We start from the raw sequence: 17,416 nt of genomic DNA on the forward strand, positions 1-17,416 counted from the left end.
TATATATCCCACGGGGGTAAAATTGAAAAAAGTTGAAAAAAGTTTTTTTTGGACTTAGTGATTTTTCTGGCGTTTATCAGACTTTCAGATAGGGGAAATGTCAGTGAGCATTCCGATTTCAGTTCCAGAGTGATTCTCCCAATGAGTCCTTGTTATTTAGTCGTTTTCAGCCAATTTTCTGGATTTTTGAAAATTTCACTTTTTTGTGAAAATATCCACTAAATGAGGGAATAATATGTGTGAGGGTACCCCAGGAGAGTTCCAAATGTGTGTGGGTAGAATATATATCCCACGGGGGTAAAATTGAAAAAAGTTGAAAAAAATTTTTTTTTGGACTTAGTCATTTTTCTGGCGTTTATCAGACTTTCACATAGGGGAATTGTCAGTGAGCGTTCCGATTTCAGTTCCAGAGCGATTCGCCCAATGAGTCCTTGATATTTAGTAGTTTTCAGCCAATTATCTGGATTTTTGAAAATTTCACTTTTTTTGTGAAAATATACACTAAATGTGGGAATAATATGTGTGAGGGTACCCCAGGAGAGTTCCAAATGTGTGTGGGTAGAATATATATCCCACGGGGGTAAAATTGAAAAAAGTTGAAAAATATTTTTTTTTGGACTTAGTCATTTTTCTGACGTTTATCAGACTTTCAGATAGGGGAAATGTCAGTGAGCATTCCGATTTCAGTTCCAGAGCGATTCGCCCAATGAGTCCTTGTTATTTAGTCGTTTTCAGCCAATTTTCTGGATTTTTGAAAATTTCACTTTTTTGTGAAAATATCCACTAAATGAGGGAATAATATGTGTGAGGGTACCCCAGGAGAGTTCCAAATGTGTGTGGGAAGAATATATATCCCACGGGGGTAAAATTGAAAAAAGTTGAAAAAAATTTTTTTTTGGACTTAGTCGTTTTTCCAGCGTTTATCAGACTTTCAGATAGGGGAAATGTCAGTGAGTGTTCCGATTTCAGTTCCAGAGCGATTCGCTCAATGAGTCATTGCTATTTAGTCGTTTTCAGCCAATTTTCTGGATTTTTGAAAATTTCACTTTTTTGTCAAAATATCCACTAAATGAGGGAATAATATGTGTGAGGGTACCCCAGGAGAGTTCCAAATGTGTGTGGGTAGAATATATATCCCACGGGGGTAAAATTGAAAAAAGTTGAAAAAAGTTTTTTTTGGACTTAGTGATTTTTCTGGCGTTTATCAGACTTTCAGATAGGGGAAATGTCAGTGAGCATTCCGATTTCAGTTCCAGAGTGATTCTCCCAATGAGTCCTTGTTATTTAGTCGTTTTCAGCCAATTTTCTGGATTTTTGAAAATTTCACTTTTTTGTGAAAATATCCACTAAATGAGGGAATAATATGTGTGAGGGTACCCCAGGAGAGTTCCAAATGTGTGTGGGTAGAATATATATCCCACGGGGGTAAAATTGAAAAAAGTTGAAAAAAATTTTTTTTTGGACTTAGTCATTTTTCTGGCGTTTATCAGACTTTCACATAGGGGAATTGTCAGTGAGCGTTCCGATTTCAGTTCCAGAGCGATTCGCCCAATGAGTCCTTGATATTTAGTAGTTTTCAGCCAATTATCTGGATTTTTGAAAATTTCACTTTTTTTGTGAAAATATACACTAAATGTGGGAATAATATGTGTGAGGGTACCCCAGGAGAGTTCCAAATGTGTGTGGGTAGAATATATATCCCACGGGGGTAAAATTGAAAAAAGTTGAAAAATATTTTTTTTTGGACTTAGTCATTTTTCTGACGTTTATCAGACTTTCAGATAGGGGAAATGTCAGTGAGCATTCCGATTTCAGTTCCAGAGCGATTCGCCCAATGAGTCCTTGTTATTTAGTCGTTTTCAGCCAATTTTCTGGATTTTTGAAAATTTCACTTTTTTGTGAAAATATCCACTAAATGAGGGAATAATATGTGTGAGGGTACCCCAGGAGAGTTCCAAATGTGTGTGGGAAGAATATATATCCCACGGGGGTAAAATTGAAAAAAGTTGAAAAAAAATTTTTTTTGGACTTAGTCGTTTTTCCAGCGTTTATCAGACTTTCAGATAGGGGAAATGTCAGTGAGTGTTCCGATTTCAGTTCCAGAGCGATTCGCTCAATGAGTCATTGCTATTTAGTCGTTTTCAGCCAATTTTCTGGATTTTTGAAAATTTCACTTTTTTGTCAAAATATCCACTAAATGAGGGAATAATATGTGTGAGGGTACCCCAGGAGAGTTCCAAATGTGTGTGGGTAGAATATATATCCCACGGGGGTAAAATTGAAAAAAGTTGAAAAAAATTTTTTTTTGGACTTAGTCGTTTTTCCAGCGTTTATCAGACTTTCAGATAGGGGAAATGTCAGTGAGCATTCCGATTTCAGTTCCAGACTGATTCACCCAATGAGTCGTTGATATTTAGTCATTTTCAGCCAGTTTTTTGGATTTTTGAAAATTTCACTTTTTTGTCAAAATATCCACTAAATGAGGGAATAATATGTGTGAGGGTACCCCAGGAGAGTTCCAAATGTGTGTGGGTAGAATATATATCCCACGGGGGTAAAATTGAAAAAAGTTGAAAAAAATTTTTTTTTGGACTTAGTCATTTTTCTGGCGTTTATCAGACTTTCAGATAGTGGAAATGTCAGTGAGCGTTCCGATTTCAGTTCCAGAGCGATTCGCCCAATGAGTCCTTGATATTTAGTAGTTTTCAGCCAATTATCTGGATTTTTGAAAATTTCACTTTTTTTGTGAAAATATACACTAAATGTGGGAATAATATGTGTGAGGGTACCCCAGGAGAGTTCCAAATGTGTGTGGGTAGAATATATATCCCACGGGGGTAAAATTGAAAAAAGTTGAAAAATATTTTTTTTTGGACTTAGTCATTTTTCTGACGTTTATCAGACTTTCAGATAGGGGAAATGTCAGTGAGCATTCCGATTTCAGTTCCAGAGCGATTCGCCCAATGAGTCCTTGTTATTTAGTCGTTTTCAGCCAATTTTCTGGATTTTTGAAAATTTCACTTTTTTGTGAAAATATCCACTAAATGAGGGAATAATATGTGTGAGGGTACCCCAGGAGAGTTCCAAATGTGTGTGGGAAGAATATATATCCCACGGGGGTAAAATTGAAAAAAGTTGAAAAAAATTTTTTTTTGGACTTAGTCGTTTTTCCAGCGTTTATCAGACTTTCAGATAGGGGAAATGTCAGTGAGTGTTCCGATTTCAGTTCCAGAGCGATTCGCTCAATGAGTCATTGCTATTTAGTCGTTTTCAGCCAATTTTCTGGATTTTTGAAAATTTCACTTTTTTGTCAAAATATCCACTAAATGAGGGAATAATATGTGTGAGGGTACCCCAGGAGAGTTCCAAATGTGTGTGGGTAGAATATATATCCCACGGGGGTAAAATTGAAAAAAGTTGAAAAAAGTTTTTTTTGGACTTAGTGATTTTTCTGGCGTTTATCAGACTTTCAGATAGGGGAAATGTCAGTGAGCATTCCGATTTCAGTTCCAGAGTGATTCTCCCAATGAGTCCTTGTTATTTAGTCGTTTTCAGCCAATTTTCTGGATTTTTGAAAATTTCACTTTTTTGTGAAAATATCCACTAAATGAGGGAATAATATGTGTGAGGGTACCCCAGGAGAGTTCCAAATGTGTGTGGGTAGAATATATATCCCACGGGGGTAAAATTGAAAAAAGTTGAAAAAAATTTTTTTTTGGACTTAGTCATTTTTCTGGCGTTTATCAGACTTTCACATAGGGGAATTGTCAGTGAGCGTTCCGATTTCAGTTCCAGAGCGATTCGCCCAATGAGTCCTTGATATTTAGTAGTTTTCAGCCAATTATCTGGATTTTTGAAAATTTCACTTTTTTTGTGAAAATATACACTAAATGTGGGAATAATATGTGTGAGGGTACCCCAGGAGAGTTCCAAATGTGTGTGGGTAGAATATATATCCCACGGGGGTAAAATTGAAAAAAGTTGAAAAATATTTTTTTTTGGACTTAGTCATTTTTCTGACGTTTATCAGACTTTCAGATAGGGGAAATGTCAGTGAGCATTCCGATTTCAGTTCCAGAGCGATTCGCCCAATGAGTCCTTGTTATTTAGTCGTTTTCAGCCAATTTTCTGGATTTTTGAAAATTTCACTTTTTTGTGAAAATATCCACTAAATGAGGGAATAATATGTGTGAGGGTACCCCAGGAGAGTTCCAAATGTGTGTGGGAAGAATATATATCCCACGGGGGTAAAATTGAAAAAAGTTGAAAAAAATTTTTTTTTGGACTTAGTCGTTTTTCCAGCGTTTATCAGACTTTCAGATAGGGGAAATGTCAGTGAGTGTTCCGATTTCAGTTCCAGAGCGATTCGCTCAATGAGTCATTGCTATTTAGTCGTTTTCAGCCAATTTTCTGGATTTTTGAAAATTTCACTTTTTTGTCAAAATATCCACTAAATGAGGGAATAATATGTGTGAGGGTACCCCAGGAGAGTTCCAAATGTGTGTGGGTAGAATATATATCCCACGGGGGTAAAATTGAAAAAAGTTGAAAAAAATTTTTTTTTGGACTTAGTCGTTTTTCCAGCGTTTATCAGACTTTCAGATAGGGGAAATGTCAGTGAGCATTCCGATTTCAGTTCCAGACTGATTCACCCAATGAGTCGTTGATATTTAGTCATTTTCAGCCAGTTTTTTGGATTTTTGAAAATTTCACTTTTTTGTCAAAATATCCACTAAATGAGGGAATAATATGTGTGAGGGTACCCCAGGAGAGTTCCAAATGTGTGTGGGTAGAATATATATCCCACGGGGGTAAAATTGAAAAAAGTTGAAAAAAATTTTTTTTTGGACTTAGTCATTTTTCTGGCGTTTATCAGACTTTCAGATAGTGGAAATGTCAGTGAGCATTCCGATTTCAGTTCCAGAGCGATTCGCCCAATGAGTCCTTGTTATTTAGTCGTTTTCAGCCAATTTTCTGGATTTTTGAAAATTTCACTTTTTTGTGAAAATATCCACTAAATGAGGGAATAATATGTGTGAGGGTACCCCAGGAGAGTTCCAAATGTGTGTGGGAAGAATATATATCCCACGGGGGTAAAATTGAAAAAAGTTGAAAAAAATTTTTTTGGACTTAGTCGTTTTTCCAGCGTTTATCAGACTTTCAGATAGGGGAAATGTCAGTGAGCGTTCCGATTTCAGTTCCAGAGCGATTCGCCCAATGAGTCCTTGATATTTAGTAGTTTTCAGCCAATTATCTGGATTTTTGAAAATTTCACTTTTTTTGTGAAAATATACACTAAATGAGGGAATAATATGTGTGAGGGTACCCCAAGAGAGTTCCAAATGTGTGTGGGTAGAATATATATCCCACGGGGGTAAAATTGAAAAAAGTTGAAAAAATTTTTTTTTTGGACTTAGTCATTTTTCTGGCGTTTATCAGACTTTCTGATAGGGGAAATGTCAGTGAGCATTCCGATTTCAGTACCAGAGTGATTCACCCAATGAGTCCTTGATATTTAGTCGTTTTCAGCCAATTTTCTGGATTTTTGAAAATTTCACTTTTTTGTGAAAATATCCACTAAATGAGGGAATAATATGTGTGAGGGTACCCCAGGAGAGTTCCAAATGTGTGTGGGTAGAATATATATCCCACGGGGGTAAAATTGAAAAAAGTTGAAAAAAATTTTTTTTTGGACTTAGTCATTTTTCTGGCGTTTATCAGACTTTCAGATAGGGGAAATGTCAGTGAGCATTCCGATTTCAGTTCCAGACTGATTCACCCAATGAGTCCTTGATATTTAGTCGTTTTCAGCCAATCTTCTGGATTTTTGAAAATTTCACTTTTTTGTGAAAATATCCACTAAATGAGGGAATAATATGTGTGAGGGTACCCCAGGAGAGTTCCAAATGTGTGTGGGAAGAATATATATCCCACGGGGGTAAAATTGAAAAAAGTTGAAAAAAATTTTTTTGGACTTAGTCGTTTTTCCAGCGTTTATCAGACTTTCAGATAGGGGAAATGTCAGTGAGCGTTCCGATTTCAGTTCCAGAGCGATTCACCCAATGAGTCCTTGATATTTAGTCGTTTTCAGACAATTTTTTGGATTTTTGAAAATTGCACTTTTTTGTGAAAATATCCACTAAATGAGGGAATAATATGTGTGAGGGTACCCCAGGAGAGTACCAAATGTGTGTGGGTAGAATATATATCCCACGGGGGTAAAATTGAAAAAAGTTTAAAAAAATTTTTTTTTGGACTTAGTCATTTTTCTGGCGTTTATCAGACTTTCAGATAGGGGAAATGTCAGTGAGCGTTCCGATTTCAGTTCCAGAGCGATTCGCCCAATGAGTCCTTGATATTTAGTAGTTTTCAGCCAATTATCTGGATTTTTGAAAATTTCACTTTTTTTGTGAAAATATACACTAAATGAGGGAATAATATGTGTGAGGGTACCCCAGGAGAGTTCCAAGTGTGTGTGGGTAGAATATATATCCCACGGGGGAAAAATTGAAAAAAGTTGAAAAAAATTTTTTTTTGGACTTAGTCATTTTTCTGGCGTTTATCAGATTTTCTGAGAGGGGAAATGTCAGTGAGCATTCCGATTTCAGTACCAGAGTGAATCACCCAATGAGTCCTTGATATTTAGTCGTTTTCAGCCAATTTTTTGGATTTTTGAAAATTTCACTTTTTTGTGAAAATATCCACTAAATGAGGGAATAATATGTGTGAGGGTACCCCAGGAGAGTTCCAAATGTGTGTGGGTAGAATATATATCCCACGGGGGTAAAATTGAAAAAAGTTGAAAAAAATTTTTTTTTGGACTTAGTCATTTTTCTGGCGTTTATCAGACTTTCTGATAGGGGAAATGTCAGTGAGCCTTTCGATTTCAGTACCAGAGTGATTCACCCAATGAGTCCTTGATATTTAGTCGTTTTCAGCCAATTTTTTGGATTTTTGAAAATTTCACTTTTTTGTCAAAATATCCACTAAATGAGGGAATAATATGTGTGAGGGTACCCCAGGAGAGTTCCAAATGTGTGTGGGTAGAATATATATCCCACGGGGGTAAAATTGAAAAAAGTTTAAAAAATTTTTTTTTTGGACTTAGTCATTTTTCTGGCGTTTATCAGACTTTCAGATAGGGGAAATGTCAGTGATCGTTCCGATTTCAGTTCCAGAGCGATTCGCCCAATGAGTCCTTGATATTTAGTAGTTTTCAGCCAATTATCTGGATTTTTGAAAATTTCACTTTTTTTGTGAAAATATACACTAAATGAGGGAATAATATGTGTGAGGGTACCCCAGGAGAGTTCCAAATGTGTGTGGGTAGAATATATATCCCACGGGGGTAAAATTGAAAAAAGTTTAAAAAAATTTTTTTTGGACTTAGTCATTTTTCCGGCGTTTATCAGACTTTCAGGTAGGGGAAATGTCAGTGAGCATTCCGATTTCAGTTCCAGACTGATTCGCTCAATGAGTCATTGCTATTTAGTCGTTTTCAGCCAATTTTCTGGATTTTTGAAAATTTCACTTTTTTGTCAAAATATCCACTAAATGAGGGAATAATATGTGTGAGGGTACCCCAGGAGAGTTCCAAATGTGTGTGGGTAGAATATATATCCCACGGGGGTAAAATTGAAAAAAGTTGAAAAAAGTTTTTTTTGGACTTAGTGATTTTTCTGGCGTTTATCAGACTTTCAGATAGGGGAAATGTCAGTGAGCATTCCGATTTCAGTTCCAGAGTGATTCTCCCAATGTGTCCTTGTTATTTAGTCGTTTTCAGCCAATTTTCTGGATTTTTGAAAATTTCACTTTTTTGTGAAAATATCCACTAAATGAGGGAATAATATGTGTGAGGGTACCCCAGGAGAGTTCCAAATGTGTGTGGGTAGAATATATATCCCACGGGGGTAAAATTGAAAAAAGTTGAAAAAAATTTTTTTTTGGACTTAGTCATTTTTCTGGCGTTTATCAGACTTTCAGATAGGGGAAATGTCAGTGAGCATTCCGATTTCAGTTCCAGACTGATTCACCCAATGAGTCCTTGATATTTAGTCGTTTTCAGCCAATTTTCTGGATTTTTGAAAATTTCACTTTTTTGTGAAAATATCCACTAAATGAGGGAATAATATGTGTGAGGGTACCCCAGGAGAGTTCCAAATGTGTGTGGGAAGAATATATATCCCACGGGGGTAAAATTGAAAAAAGTTGAAAAAAATTTTTTTGGACTTAGTCGTTTTTCCAGCGTTTATCAGACTTTCAGATAGGGGAAATGTCAGTGAGCGTTCCGATTTCAGTTCCAGAGCGATTCACCCAATGAGTCCTTGATATTTAGTCGTTTTCAGACAATTTTTTGGATTTTTGAAAATTTCACTTTTTTGTGAAAATATCCACTAAATGAGGGAATAATATGTGTGAGGGTACCCCAGGAGAGTTCCAAATGTGTGTGGGTAGAATATATATCCCACGGGGGTAAAATTGAAAAAAGTTTAAAAAAATTTTTTTTTGGACTTAGTCATTTTTCTGGCGTTTATCAGACTTTCAGATAGGGGAAATGTCAGTGAGCGTTCCGATTTCAGTTCCAGAGCGATTCGCCCAATGAGTCCTTGATATTTAGTAGTTTTCAGCCAATTATCTGGATTTTTGAAAATTTCACTTTTTTTGTGAAAATATACACTAAATGAGGGAATAATATGTGTGAGGGTACCCCAGGAGAGTTCCAAATGTGTGCGGGTAGAATATATATCCCACGGGGGTAAAATTGAAAAAAGTTGAAAAAATTTTTTTTTTGGACTTAGTTATTTTTCTGGCGTTTATCAGACTTTCAGATAGGGGAAATGTCAGTGAGCATTCCGATTTCAGTTCCAGAGCGATTCACCCAATGAGTCCTTGATATTTAGTAGTTTTCAGCCAATTATCTGGATTTTTGAAAATTTCACTTTTTTTGTGAAAATATACACTAAATGAGGGAATAATATGTGTGAGGGTACCCCAGGAGAGTTCCAAATGTGTGTGGGTAGAATATATATCCCACGGGGGTAAAATTGAAAAAAGTTTAAAAAAATTTTTTTTGGACTTAGTCATTTTTCCGGCGTTTATCAGACTTTCAGGTAGGGGAAATGTCAGTGAGCATTCCGATTTCAGTTCCAGACTGATTCGCTCAATGAGTCATTGCTATTTAGTCGTTTTCAGCCAATTTTCTGGATTTTTGAAAATTTCACTTTTTTGTCAAAATATCCACTAAATGAGGGAATAATATGTGTGAGGGTACCCCAGGAGAGTTCCAAATGTGTGTGGGTAGAATATATATCCCACGGGGGTAAAATTGAAAAAAGTTGAAAAAAGTTTTTTTTTGGACTTAGTGATTTTTCTGGCGTTTATCAGACTTTCAGATAGGGGAAATGTCAGTGAGCATTCCGATTTCAGTTCCAGAGTGATTCTCCCAATGAGTCCTTGTTATTTAGTCATTTTCAGCCAATTTTCTGGATTTTTGAAAATTTCACTTTTTTGTGAAAATATCCACTAAATGAGGGAATAATATGTGTGAGGGTACCCCAGGAGAGTTCCAAATGTGTGTGGGAAGAATATATATCCCACGGGGGTAAAATTGAAAAAAGTTGAAAAAAATTTTTTTTTGGACTTAGTCGTTTTTCCAGCGTTTATCAGACTTTCAGATAGGGGAAATGTCAGTGAGTGTTCCGATTTCAGTTCCAGAGCGATTCGCTCAATGAGTCATTGCTATTTAGTCGTTTTCAGCCAATTTTCTGGATTTTTGAAAATTTCACTTTTTTGTCAAAATATCCACTAAATGAGGGAATAATATGTGTGAGGGTACCCCAGGAGAGTTCCAAATGTGTGTGGGTAGAATATATATCCCACGGGGGTAAAATTGAAAAAAGTTGAAAAAAGTTTTTTTTGGACTTAGTGATTTTTCTGGCGTTTATCAGACTTTCAGATAGGGGAAATGTCAGTGAGCATTCCGATTTCAGTTCCAGAGTGATTCTCCCAATGAGTCCTTGATATTTAGTCGTTTTCAGCCAATTTTTTGGATTTTTGAAAATTTCACTTTTTTGTCAAAATATCCACTAAATGAGGGAATAATATGTGTGAGGGTACCCCAGGAGAGTTCCAAATGTGTGTGGGTAGAATATATATCCCACGGGGATAAAATTGAAAAAAGTTGAAAAAAAATTGTTTTTGGACGTAGTCATTTTTCCGGCGTTTATCAGACTTTCAGATAGGGGAAATGTCAGTGAGCGTTCCGATTTCAGTTCCAGAGTGATTCTCCCAATGAGTCATTGCTATTTAGTCGTTTTCAGCCAATTTTCTGGATTTTTGAAAATTTCACTTTTTTGTCAAAATATCCACTAAATGAGGGAATAATATGTGTGAGGGTACCCCAGGAGAGTTCCAAATGTGTGTGGGTAGAATATATATCCCACGGGGGTAAAATTGAAAAAAGTTGAAAAAAATTTTTTTTGGACTTAGTCATTTTTCTGGCGTTTATCAGACTTTCAGGTAGGGGAAATGTCAGTGAGCATTCCGATTTCAGTTCCAGACTGATTCACCCAATGAGTCCTTGATATTTAGTCGTTTTCAGCCAATTTTCTGGATTTTTGAAAATTTCACTTTTTTGTGAAAATATCCACTAAATGAGGGAATAATATGTGTGAGGGTACCCCAGGAGAGTTCCAAATGTGTGTGGGTAGAATACATATCCCACGGGGGTAAAATTGAAAAAAGTTGAAAAAAATTTTTTTTTGGACTTAGTCATTTTTCTGGCGTTTATCAGACTTTCTGATAGGGGAAATGTCAGTGAGCATTCCGATTTCAGTACCAGAGTGATTCACCCAATGAGTCCTTGATATTTAGTAGTTTTCAGCCAATTATCTGGATTTTTGAAAATTTCACTTTTTTTGTGAAAATATCCACTAAATGAGGGAATAATATGTGTGAGGGTACCCCAGGAGAGTTCCAAATGTGTGTGGGTAGAATATATATCCCACGGGGGTAAAATTGAAAAAAGTTTAAAAAAAATTTTTTTGGACTTAGTCATTTTTCTGGCGTTTATCAGACTTTCAGATAGGGGAAATGTCAGTGAGCATTCCGATTTCAGTTCCATAGCGATTCGCCCAATGAGTCCTTGATATTTAGTCGTTTTCAGCCAATTTTCTGGATTTTTGAAAATTTCACTTGTTTGTGAAAATATCCACTAAATGAGGGAATAATATGTGTGAGGGTACCCCAGGAGAGTTCCAAATGTGTGTGGGTAGAATATATATCCCACGGGGATAAAATTGAAAAAAGTTGAAAAAAAATTGTTTTTGGACTTAGTCATTTTTCCGGCGTTTATCAGACTTTCAGATAGGGGAAATGTCAGTGAGCGTTCCGATTTCAGTTCCAGAGTGATTCTCCCAATGAGTCATTGCTATTTAGTCGTTTTCAGCCAATTTTCTGGATTTTTGAAAATTTCACTTTTTTGTCAAAATATCCACTAAATGAGGGAATAATATGTGTGAGGGTACCCCAGGAGAGTTCCAAATGTGTGTGGGTAGAATATATATCCCACGGGGGTAAAATTGAAAAAAGTTTAAAAAAATTTTTTTTGGACTTAGTCATTTTTCTGGCGTTTATCAGACTTTCAGGTAGGGGAAATGTCAGTGAGCATTCCGATTTCAGTTCCAGACTGATTCACCCAATGAGTCCTTGATATTTAGTCGTTTTCAGCCAATTTTCTGGATTTTTGAAAATTTCACTTTTTTGTGAAAATATCCACTAAATGAGGGAATAATATGTGTGAGGGTACCCCAGGAGAGTTCCAAATGTGTGTGGGTAGAATACATATCCCACGGGGGTAAAATTGAAAAAAGTTGAAAAAAATTTTTTTTTGGACTTAGTCATTTTTCTGGCGTTTATCAGACTTTCTGATAGGGGAAATGTCAGTGAGCATTCCGATTTCAGTACCAGAGTGATTCACCCAATGAGTCCTTGATATTTAGTAGTTTTCAGCCAATTATCTGGATTTTTGAAAATTTCACTTTTTTTGTGAAAATATCCACTAAATGAGGGAATAATATGTGTGAGGGTACCCCAGGAGAGTTCCAAATGTGTGTGGGTAGAATATATATCCCACGGGGGTAAAATTGAAAAAAGTTTAAAAAAATTTTTTTTGGACTTAGTCATTTTTCTGGCGTTTATCAGACTTTCAGATAGGGGAAATGTCAGTGAGCATTCCGATTTCAGTTCCAGAGTGATTCTCCCAATGTGTCCTTGTTATTTAGTCGTTTTCAGCCAATTTTCTGGATTTTTGAAAATTTCACTTTTTTGTGAAAATATCCACTAAATGAGGGAATAATATGTGTGAGGGTACCCCAGGAGAGTTCCAAATGTGTGTGGGTAGAATATATATCCCACGGGGGTAAAATTGAAAAAAGTTGAAAAAAATTTTTTTTTGGACTTAGTCATTTTTCTGGCGTTTATCAGACTTTCAGATAGGGGAAATGTCAGTGAGCATTCCGATTTCAGTTCCAGACTGATTCACCCAATGAGTCCTTGATATTTAGTCGTTTTCAGCCAATTTTCTGGATTTTTGAAAATTTCACTTTTTTGTGAAAATATCCACTAAATGAGGGAATAATATGTGTGAGGGTACCCCAGGAGAGTTCCAAATGTGTGTGGGAAGAATATATATCCCACGGGGGTAAAATTGAAAAAAGTTGAAAAAAATTTTTTTGGACTTAGTCGTTTTTCCAGCGTTTATCAGACTTTCAGATAGGGGAAATGTCAGTGAGCGTTCCGATTTCAGTTCCAGAGCGATTCACCCAATGAGTCCTTGATATTTAGTCGTTTTCAGACAATTTTTTGGATTTTTGAAAATTTCACTTTTTTGTGAAAATATCCACTAAATGAGGGAATAATATGTGTGAGGGTACCCCAGGAGAGTTCCAAATGTGTGTGGGTAGAATATATATCCCACGGGGGTAAAATTGAAAAAAGTTTAAAAAAATTTTTTTTTGGACTTAGTCATTTTTCTGGCGTTTATCAGACTTTCAGATAGGGGAAATGTCAGTGAGCGTTCCGATTTCAGTTCCAGAGCGATTCGCCCAATGAGTCCTTGATATTTAGTAGTTTTCAGCCAATTATCTGGATTTTTGAAAATTTCACTTTTTTTGTGAAAATATACACTAAATGAGGGAATAATATGTGTGAGGGTACCCCAGGAGAGTTCCAAATGTGTGCGGGTAGAATATATATCCCACGGGGGTAAAATTGAAAAAAGTTGAAAAAATTTTTTTTTTGGACTTAGTTATTTTTCTGGCGTTTATCAGACTTTCAGATAGGGGAAATGTCAGTGAGCATTCCGATTTCAGTTCCAGAGCGATTCACCCAATGAGTCCTTGATATTTAGTAGTTTTCAGCCAATTATCTGGATTTTTGAAAATTTCACTTTTTTTGTGAAAATATACACTAAATGAGGGAATAATATGTGTGAGGGTACCCCAGGAGAGTTCCAAATGTGTGTGGGTAGAATATATATCCCACGGGGGTAAAATTGAAAAAAGTTTAAAAAAATTTTTTTTGGACTTAGTCATTTTTCCGGCGTTTATCAGACTTTCAGGTAGGGGAAATGTCAGTGAGCATTCCGATTTCAGTTCCAGACTGATTCGCTCAATGAGTCATTGCTATTTAGTCGTTTTCAGCCAATTTTCTGGATTTTTGAAAATTTCACTTTTTTGTCAAAATATCCACTAAATGAGGGAATAATATGTGTGAGGGTACCCCAGGAGAGTTCCAAATGTGTGTGGGTAGAATATATATCCCACGGGGGTAAAATTGAAAAAAGTTGAAAAAAGTTTTTTTTGGACTTAGTGATTTTTCTGGCGTTTATCAGACTTTCAGATAGGGGAAATGTCAGTGAGCATTCCGATTTCAGTTCCAGAGTGATTCTCCCAATGAGTCCTTGTTATTTAGTCATTTTCAGCCAATTTTCTGGATTTTTGAAAATTTCACTTTTTTGTGAAAATATCCACTAAATGAGGGAATAATATGTGTGAGGGTACCCCAGGAGAGTTCCAAATGTGTGTGGGAAGAATATATATCCCACGGGGGTAAAATTGAAAAAAGTTGAAAAAAATTTTTTTTTGGACTTAGTCGTTTTTCCAGCGTTTATCAGACTTTCAGATAGGGGAAATGTCAGTGAGTGTTCCGATTTCAGTTCCAGAGCGATTCGCTCAATGAGTCATTGCTATTTAGTCGTTTTCAGCCAATTTTCTGGATTTTTGAAAATTTCACTTTTTTGTCAAAATATCCACTAAATGAGGGAATAATATGTGTGAGGGTACCCCAGGAGAGTTCCAAATGTGTGTGGGTAGAATATATATCCCACGGGGGTAAAATTGAAAAAAGTTGAAAAAAGTTTTTTTTGGACTTAGTGATTTTTCTGGCGTTTATCAGACTTTCAGATAGGGGAAATGTCAGTGAGCATTCCGATTTCAGTTCCAGAGTGATTCTCCCAATGAGTCCTTGATATTTAGTCGTTTTCAGCCAATTTTTTGGATTTTTGAAAATTTCACTTTTTTGTCAAAATATCCACTAAATGAGGGAATAATATGTGTGAGGGTACCCCAGGAGAGTTCCAAATGTGTGTGGGTAGAATATATATCCCACGGGGATAAAATTGAAAAAAGTTGAAAAAAAATTGTTTTTGGACGTAGTCATTTTTCCGGCGTTTATCAGACTTTCAGATAGGGGAAATGTCAGTGAGCGTTCCGATTTCAGTTCCAGAGTGATTCTCCCAATGAGTCATTGCTATTTAGTCGTTTTCAGCCAATTTTCTGGATTTTTGAAAATTTCACTTTTTTGTCAAAATATCCACTAAATGAGGGAATAATATGTGTGAGGGTACCCCAGGAGAGTTCCAAATGTGTGTGGGTAGAATATATATCCCACGGGGGTAAAATTGAAAAAAGTTGAAAAAAATTTTTTTTGGACTTAGTCATTTTTCTGGCGTTTATCAGACTTTCAGGTAGGGGAAATGTCAGTGAGCATTCCGATTTCAGTTCCAGACTGATTCACCCAATGAGTCCTTGATATTTAGTCGTTTTCAGCCAATTTTCTGGATTTTTGAAAATTTCACTTTTTTGTGAAAATATCCACTAAATGAGGGAATAATATGTGTGAGGGTACCCCAGGAGAGTTCCAAATGTGTGTGGGTAGAATACATATCCCACGGGGGTAAAATTGAAAAAAGTTGAAAAAAATTTTTTTTTGGACTTAGTCATTTTTCTGGCGTTTATCAGACTTTCTGATAGGGGAAATGTCAGTGAGCATTCCGATTTCAGTACCAGAGTGATTCACCCAATGAGTCCTTGATATTTAGTAGTTTTCAGCCAATTATCTGGATTTTTGAAAATTTCACTTTTTTTGTGAAAATATCCACTAAATGAGGGAATAATATGTGTGAGGGTACCCCAGGAGAGTTCCAAATGTGTGTGGGTAGAATATATATCCCACGGGGGTAAAATTGAAAAAAGTTTAAAAAAAATTTTTTTGGACTTAGTCATTTTTCTGGCGTTTATCAGACTTTCAGATAGGGGAAATGTCAGTGAGCATTCCGATTTCAGTTCCATAGCGATTCGCCCAATGAGTCCTTGATATTTAGTCGTTTTCAGCCAATTTTCTGGATTTTTGAAAATTTCACTTGTTTGTGAAAATATCCACTAAATGAGGGAATAATATGTGTGAGGGTACCCCAGGAGAGTTCCAAATGTGTGTGGGTAGAATATATATCCCACGGGGATAAAATTGAAAAAAGTTGAAAAAAAATTGTTTTTGGACTTAGTCATTTTTCCGGCGTTTATCAGACTTTCAGATAGGGGAAATGTCAGTGAGCGTTCCGATTTCAGTTCCAGAGTGATTCTCCCAATGAGTCATTGCTATTTAGTCGTTTTCAGCCAATTTTCTGGATTTTTGAAAATTTCACTTTTTTGTCAAAATATCCACTAAATGAGGGAATAATATGTGTGAGGGTACCCCAGGAGAGTTCCAAATGTGTGTGGGTAGAATATATATCCCACGGGGGTAAAATTGAAAAAAGTTTAAAAAAATTTTTTTTGGACTTAGTCATTTTTCTGGCGTTTATCAGACTTTCAGGTAGGGGAAATGTCAGTGAGCATTCCGATTTCAGTTCCAGACTGATTCACCCAATGAGTCCTTGATATTTAGTCGTTTTCAGACAATTTTCTGGATTTTTGAAAATTTCACTTTTTTGTGAAAATATCCACTAAATGAGGGAATAATATGTGTGAGGGTACCCCAGGAGAGTTCCAAATGTGTGTGGGTAGAATACATATCCCACGGGGGTAAAATTGAAAAAAGTTGAAAAAAATTTTTTTTTGGACTTAGTCATTTTTCTGGCGTTTATCAGACTTTCTGATAGGGGAAATGTCAGTGAGCATTCCGATTTCAGTACCAGAGTGATTCACCCAATGAGTCCTTGATATTTAGTAGTTTTCAGCCAATTATCTGGATTTTTGAAAATTTCACTTTTTTTGTGAAAATATCCACTAAATGAGGGAATAATATGTGTGAGGGTACCCCAGGAGAGTTCCAAATGTGTGTGGGTAGAATATATATCCCACGGGGGTAAAATTGAAAAAAGTTTAAAAAAATTTTTTTTGGACTTAGTCATTTTTCTGGCGTTTATCAGACTTTCAGATAGGGGAAATGTCAGTGAGCATTCCGATTTCAGTTCCATAGCGATTCGCCCAATGAGTCCTTGATATTTAGTCGTTTTCAGCCAATTTTCTGGATTTTTGAAAATTTCACTTTTTTGTGAAAATATCCACTAAATGAGGGAATAATATGTGTGAGGGTACCCCAGGAGAGTTCCAAATGTGTGTGGGTAGAATATATATCCCACGGGGATAAAATTGAAAAAAGTTGAAAAAAAATTGTTTTTGGACTTAGTCATTTTTCCGGCGTTTATCAGACTTTCAGATACGGGAAATGTCAGTGAGCGTTCCGATTTCAGTTCCAGAGTGATTCTCCCAATGAGTCATTGCTATTTAGTCGTTTTCAGCCAATTTTCTGGATTTTTGAAAATTTCACTTTTTTGTCAAAATATCCACTAAATGAGGGAATAATATGTGTGAGGGTACCCCAGGAGAGTTCCAAATGTGTGTGGGTAGAATATATATCCCACGGGGGTAAAATTGAAAAAAGTTTAAAAAAATTTTTTTTGGACTTAGTCATTTTTCTGGCGTTTATCAGACTTTCAGGTAGGGGAAATGTCAGTGAGCATTCCGATTTCAGTTCCAGACTGATTCACCCAATGAGTCCTTGATATTTAGTCGTTTTCAGCCAATTTTCTGGATTTTTGAAAATTTCACTTTTTTGTGAAAATATCCACTAAATG

Source organism: Phyllobates terribilis, unplaced genomic scaffold, assembly GCF_046119375.1.
Source record: "Phyllobates terribilis strain yellow unplaced genomic scaffold, ASM4611937v1 Scaffold_2__4_contigs__length_985480577, whole genome shotgun sequence".
Lineage (NCBI taxonomy): Eukaryota > Metazoa > Chordata > Amphibia > Anura > Dendrobatidae > Phyllobates > Phyllobates terribilis.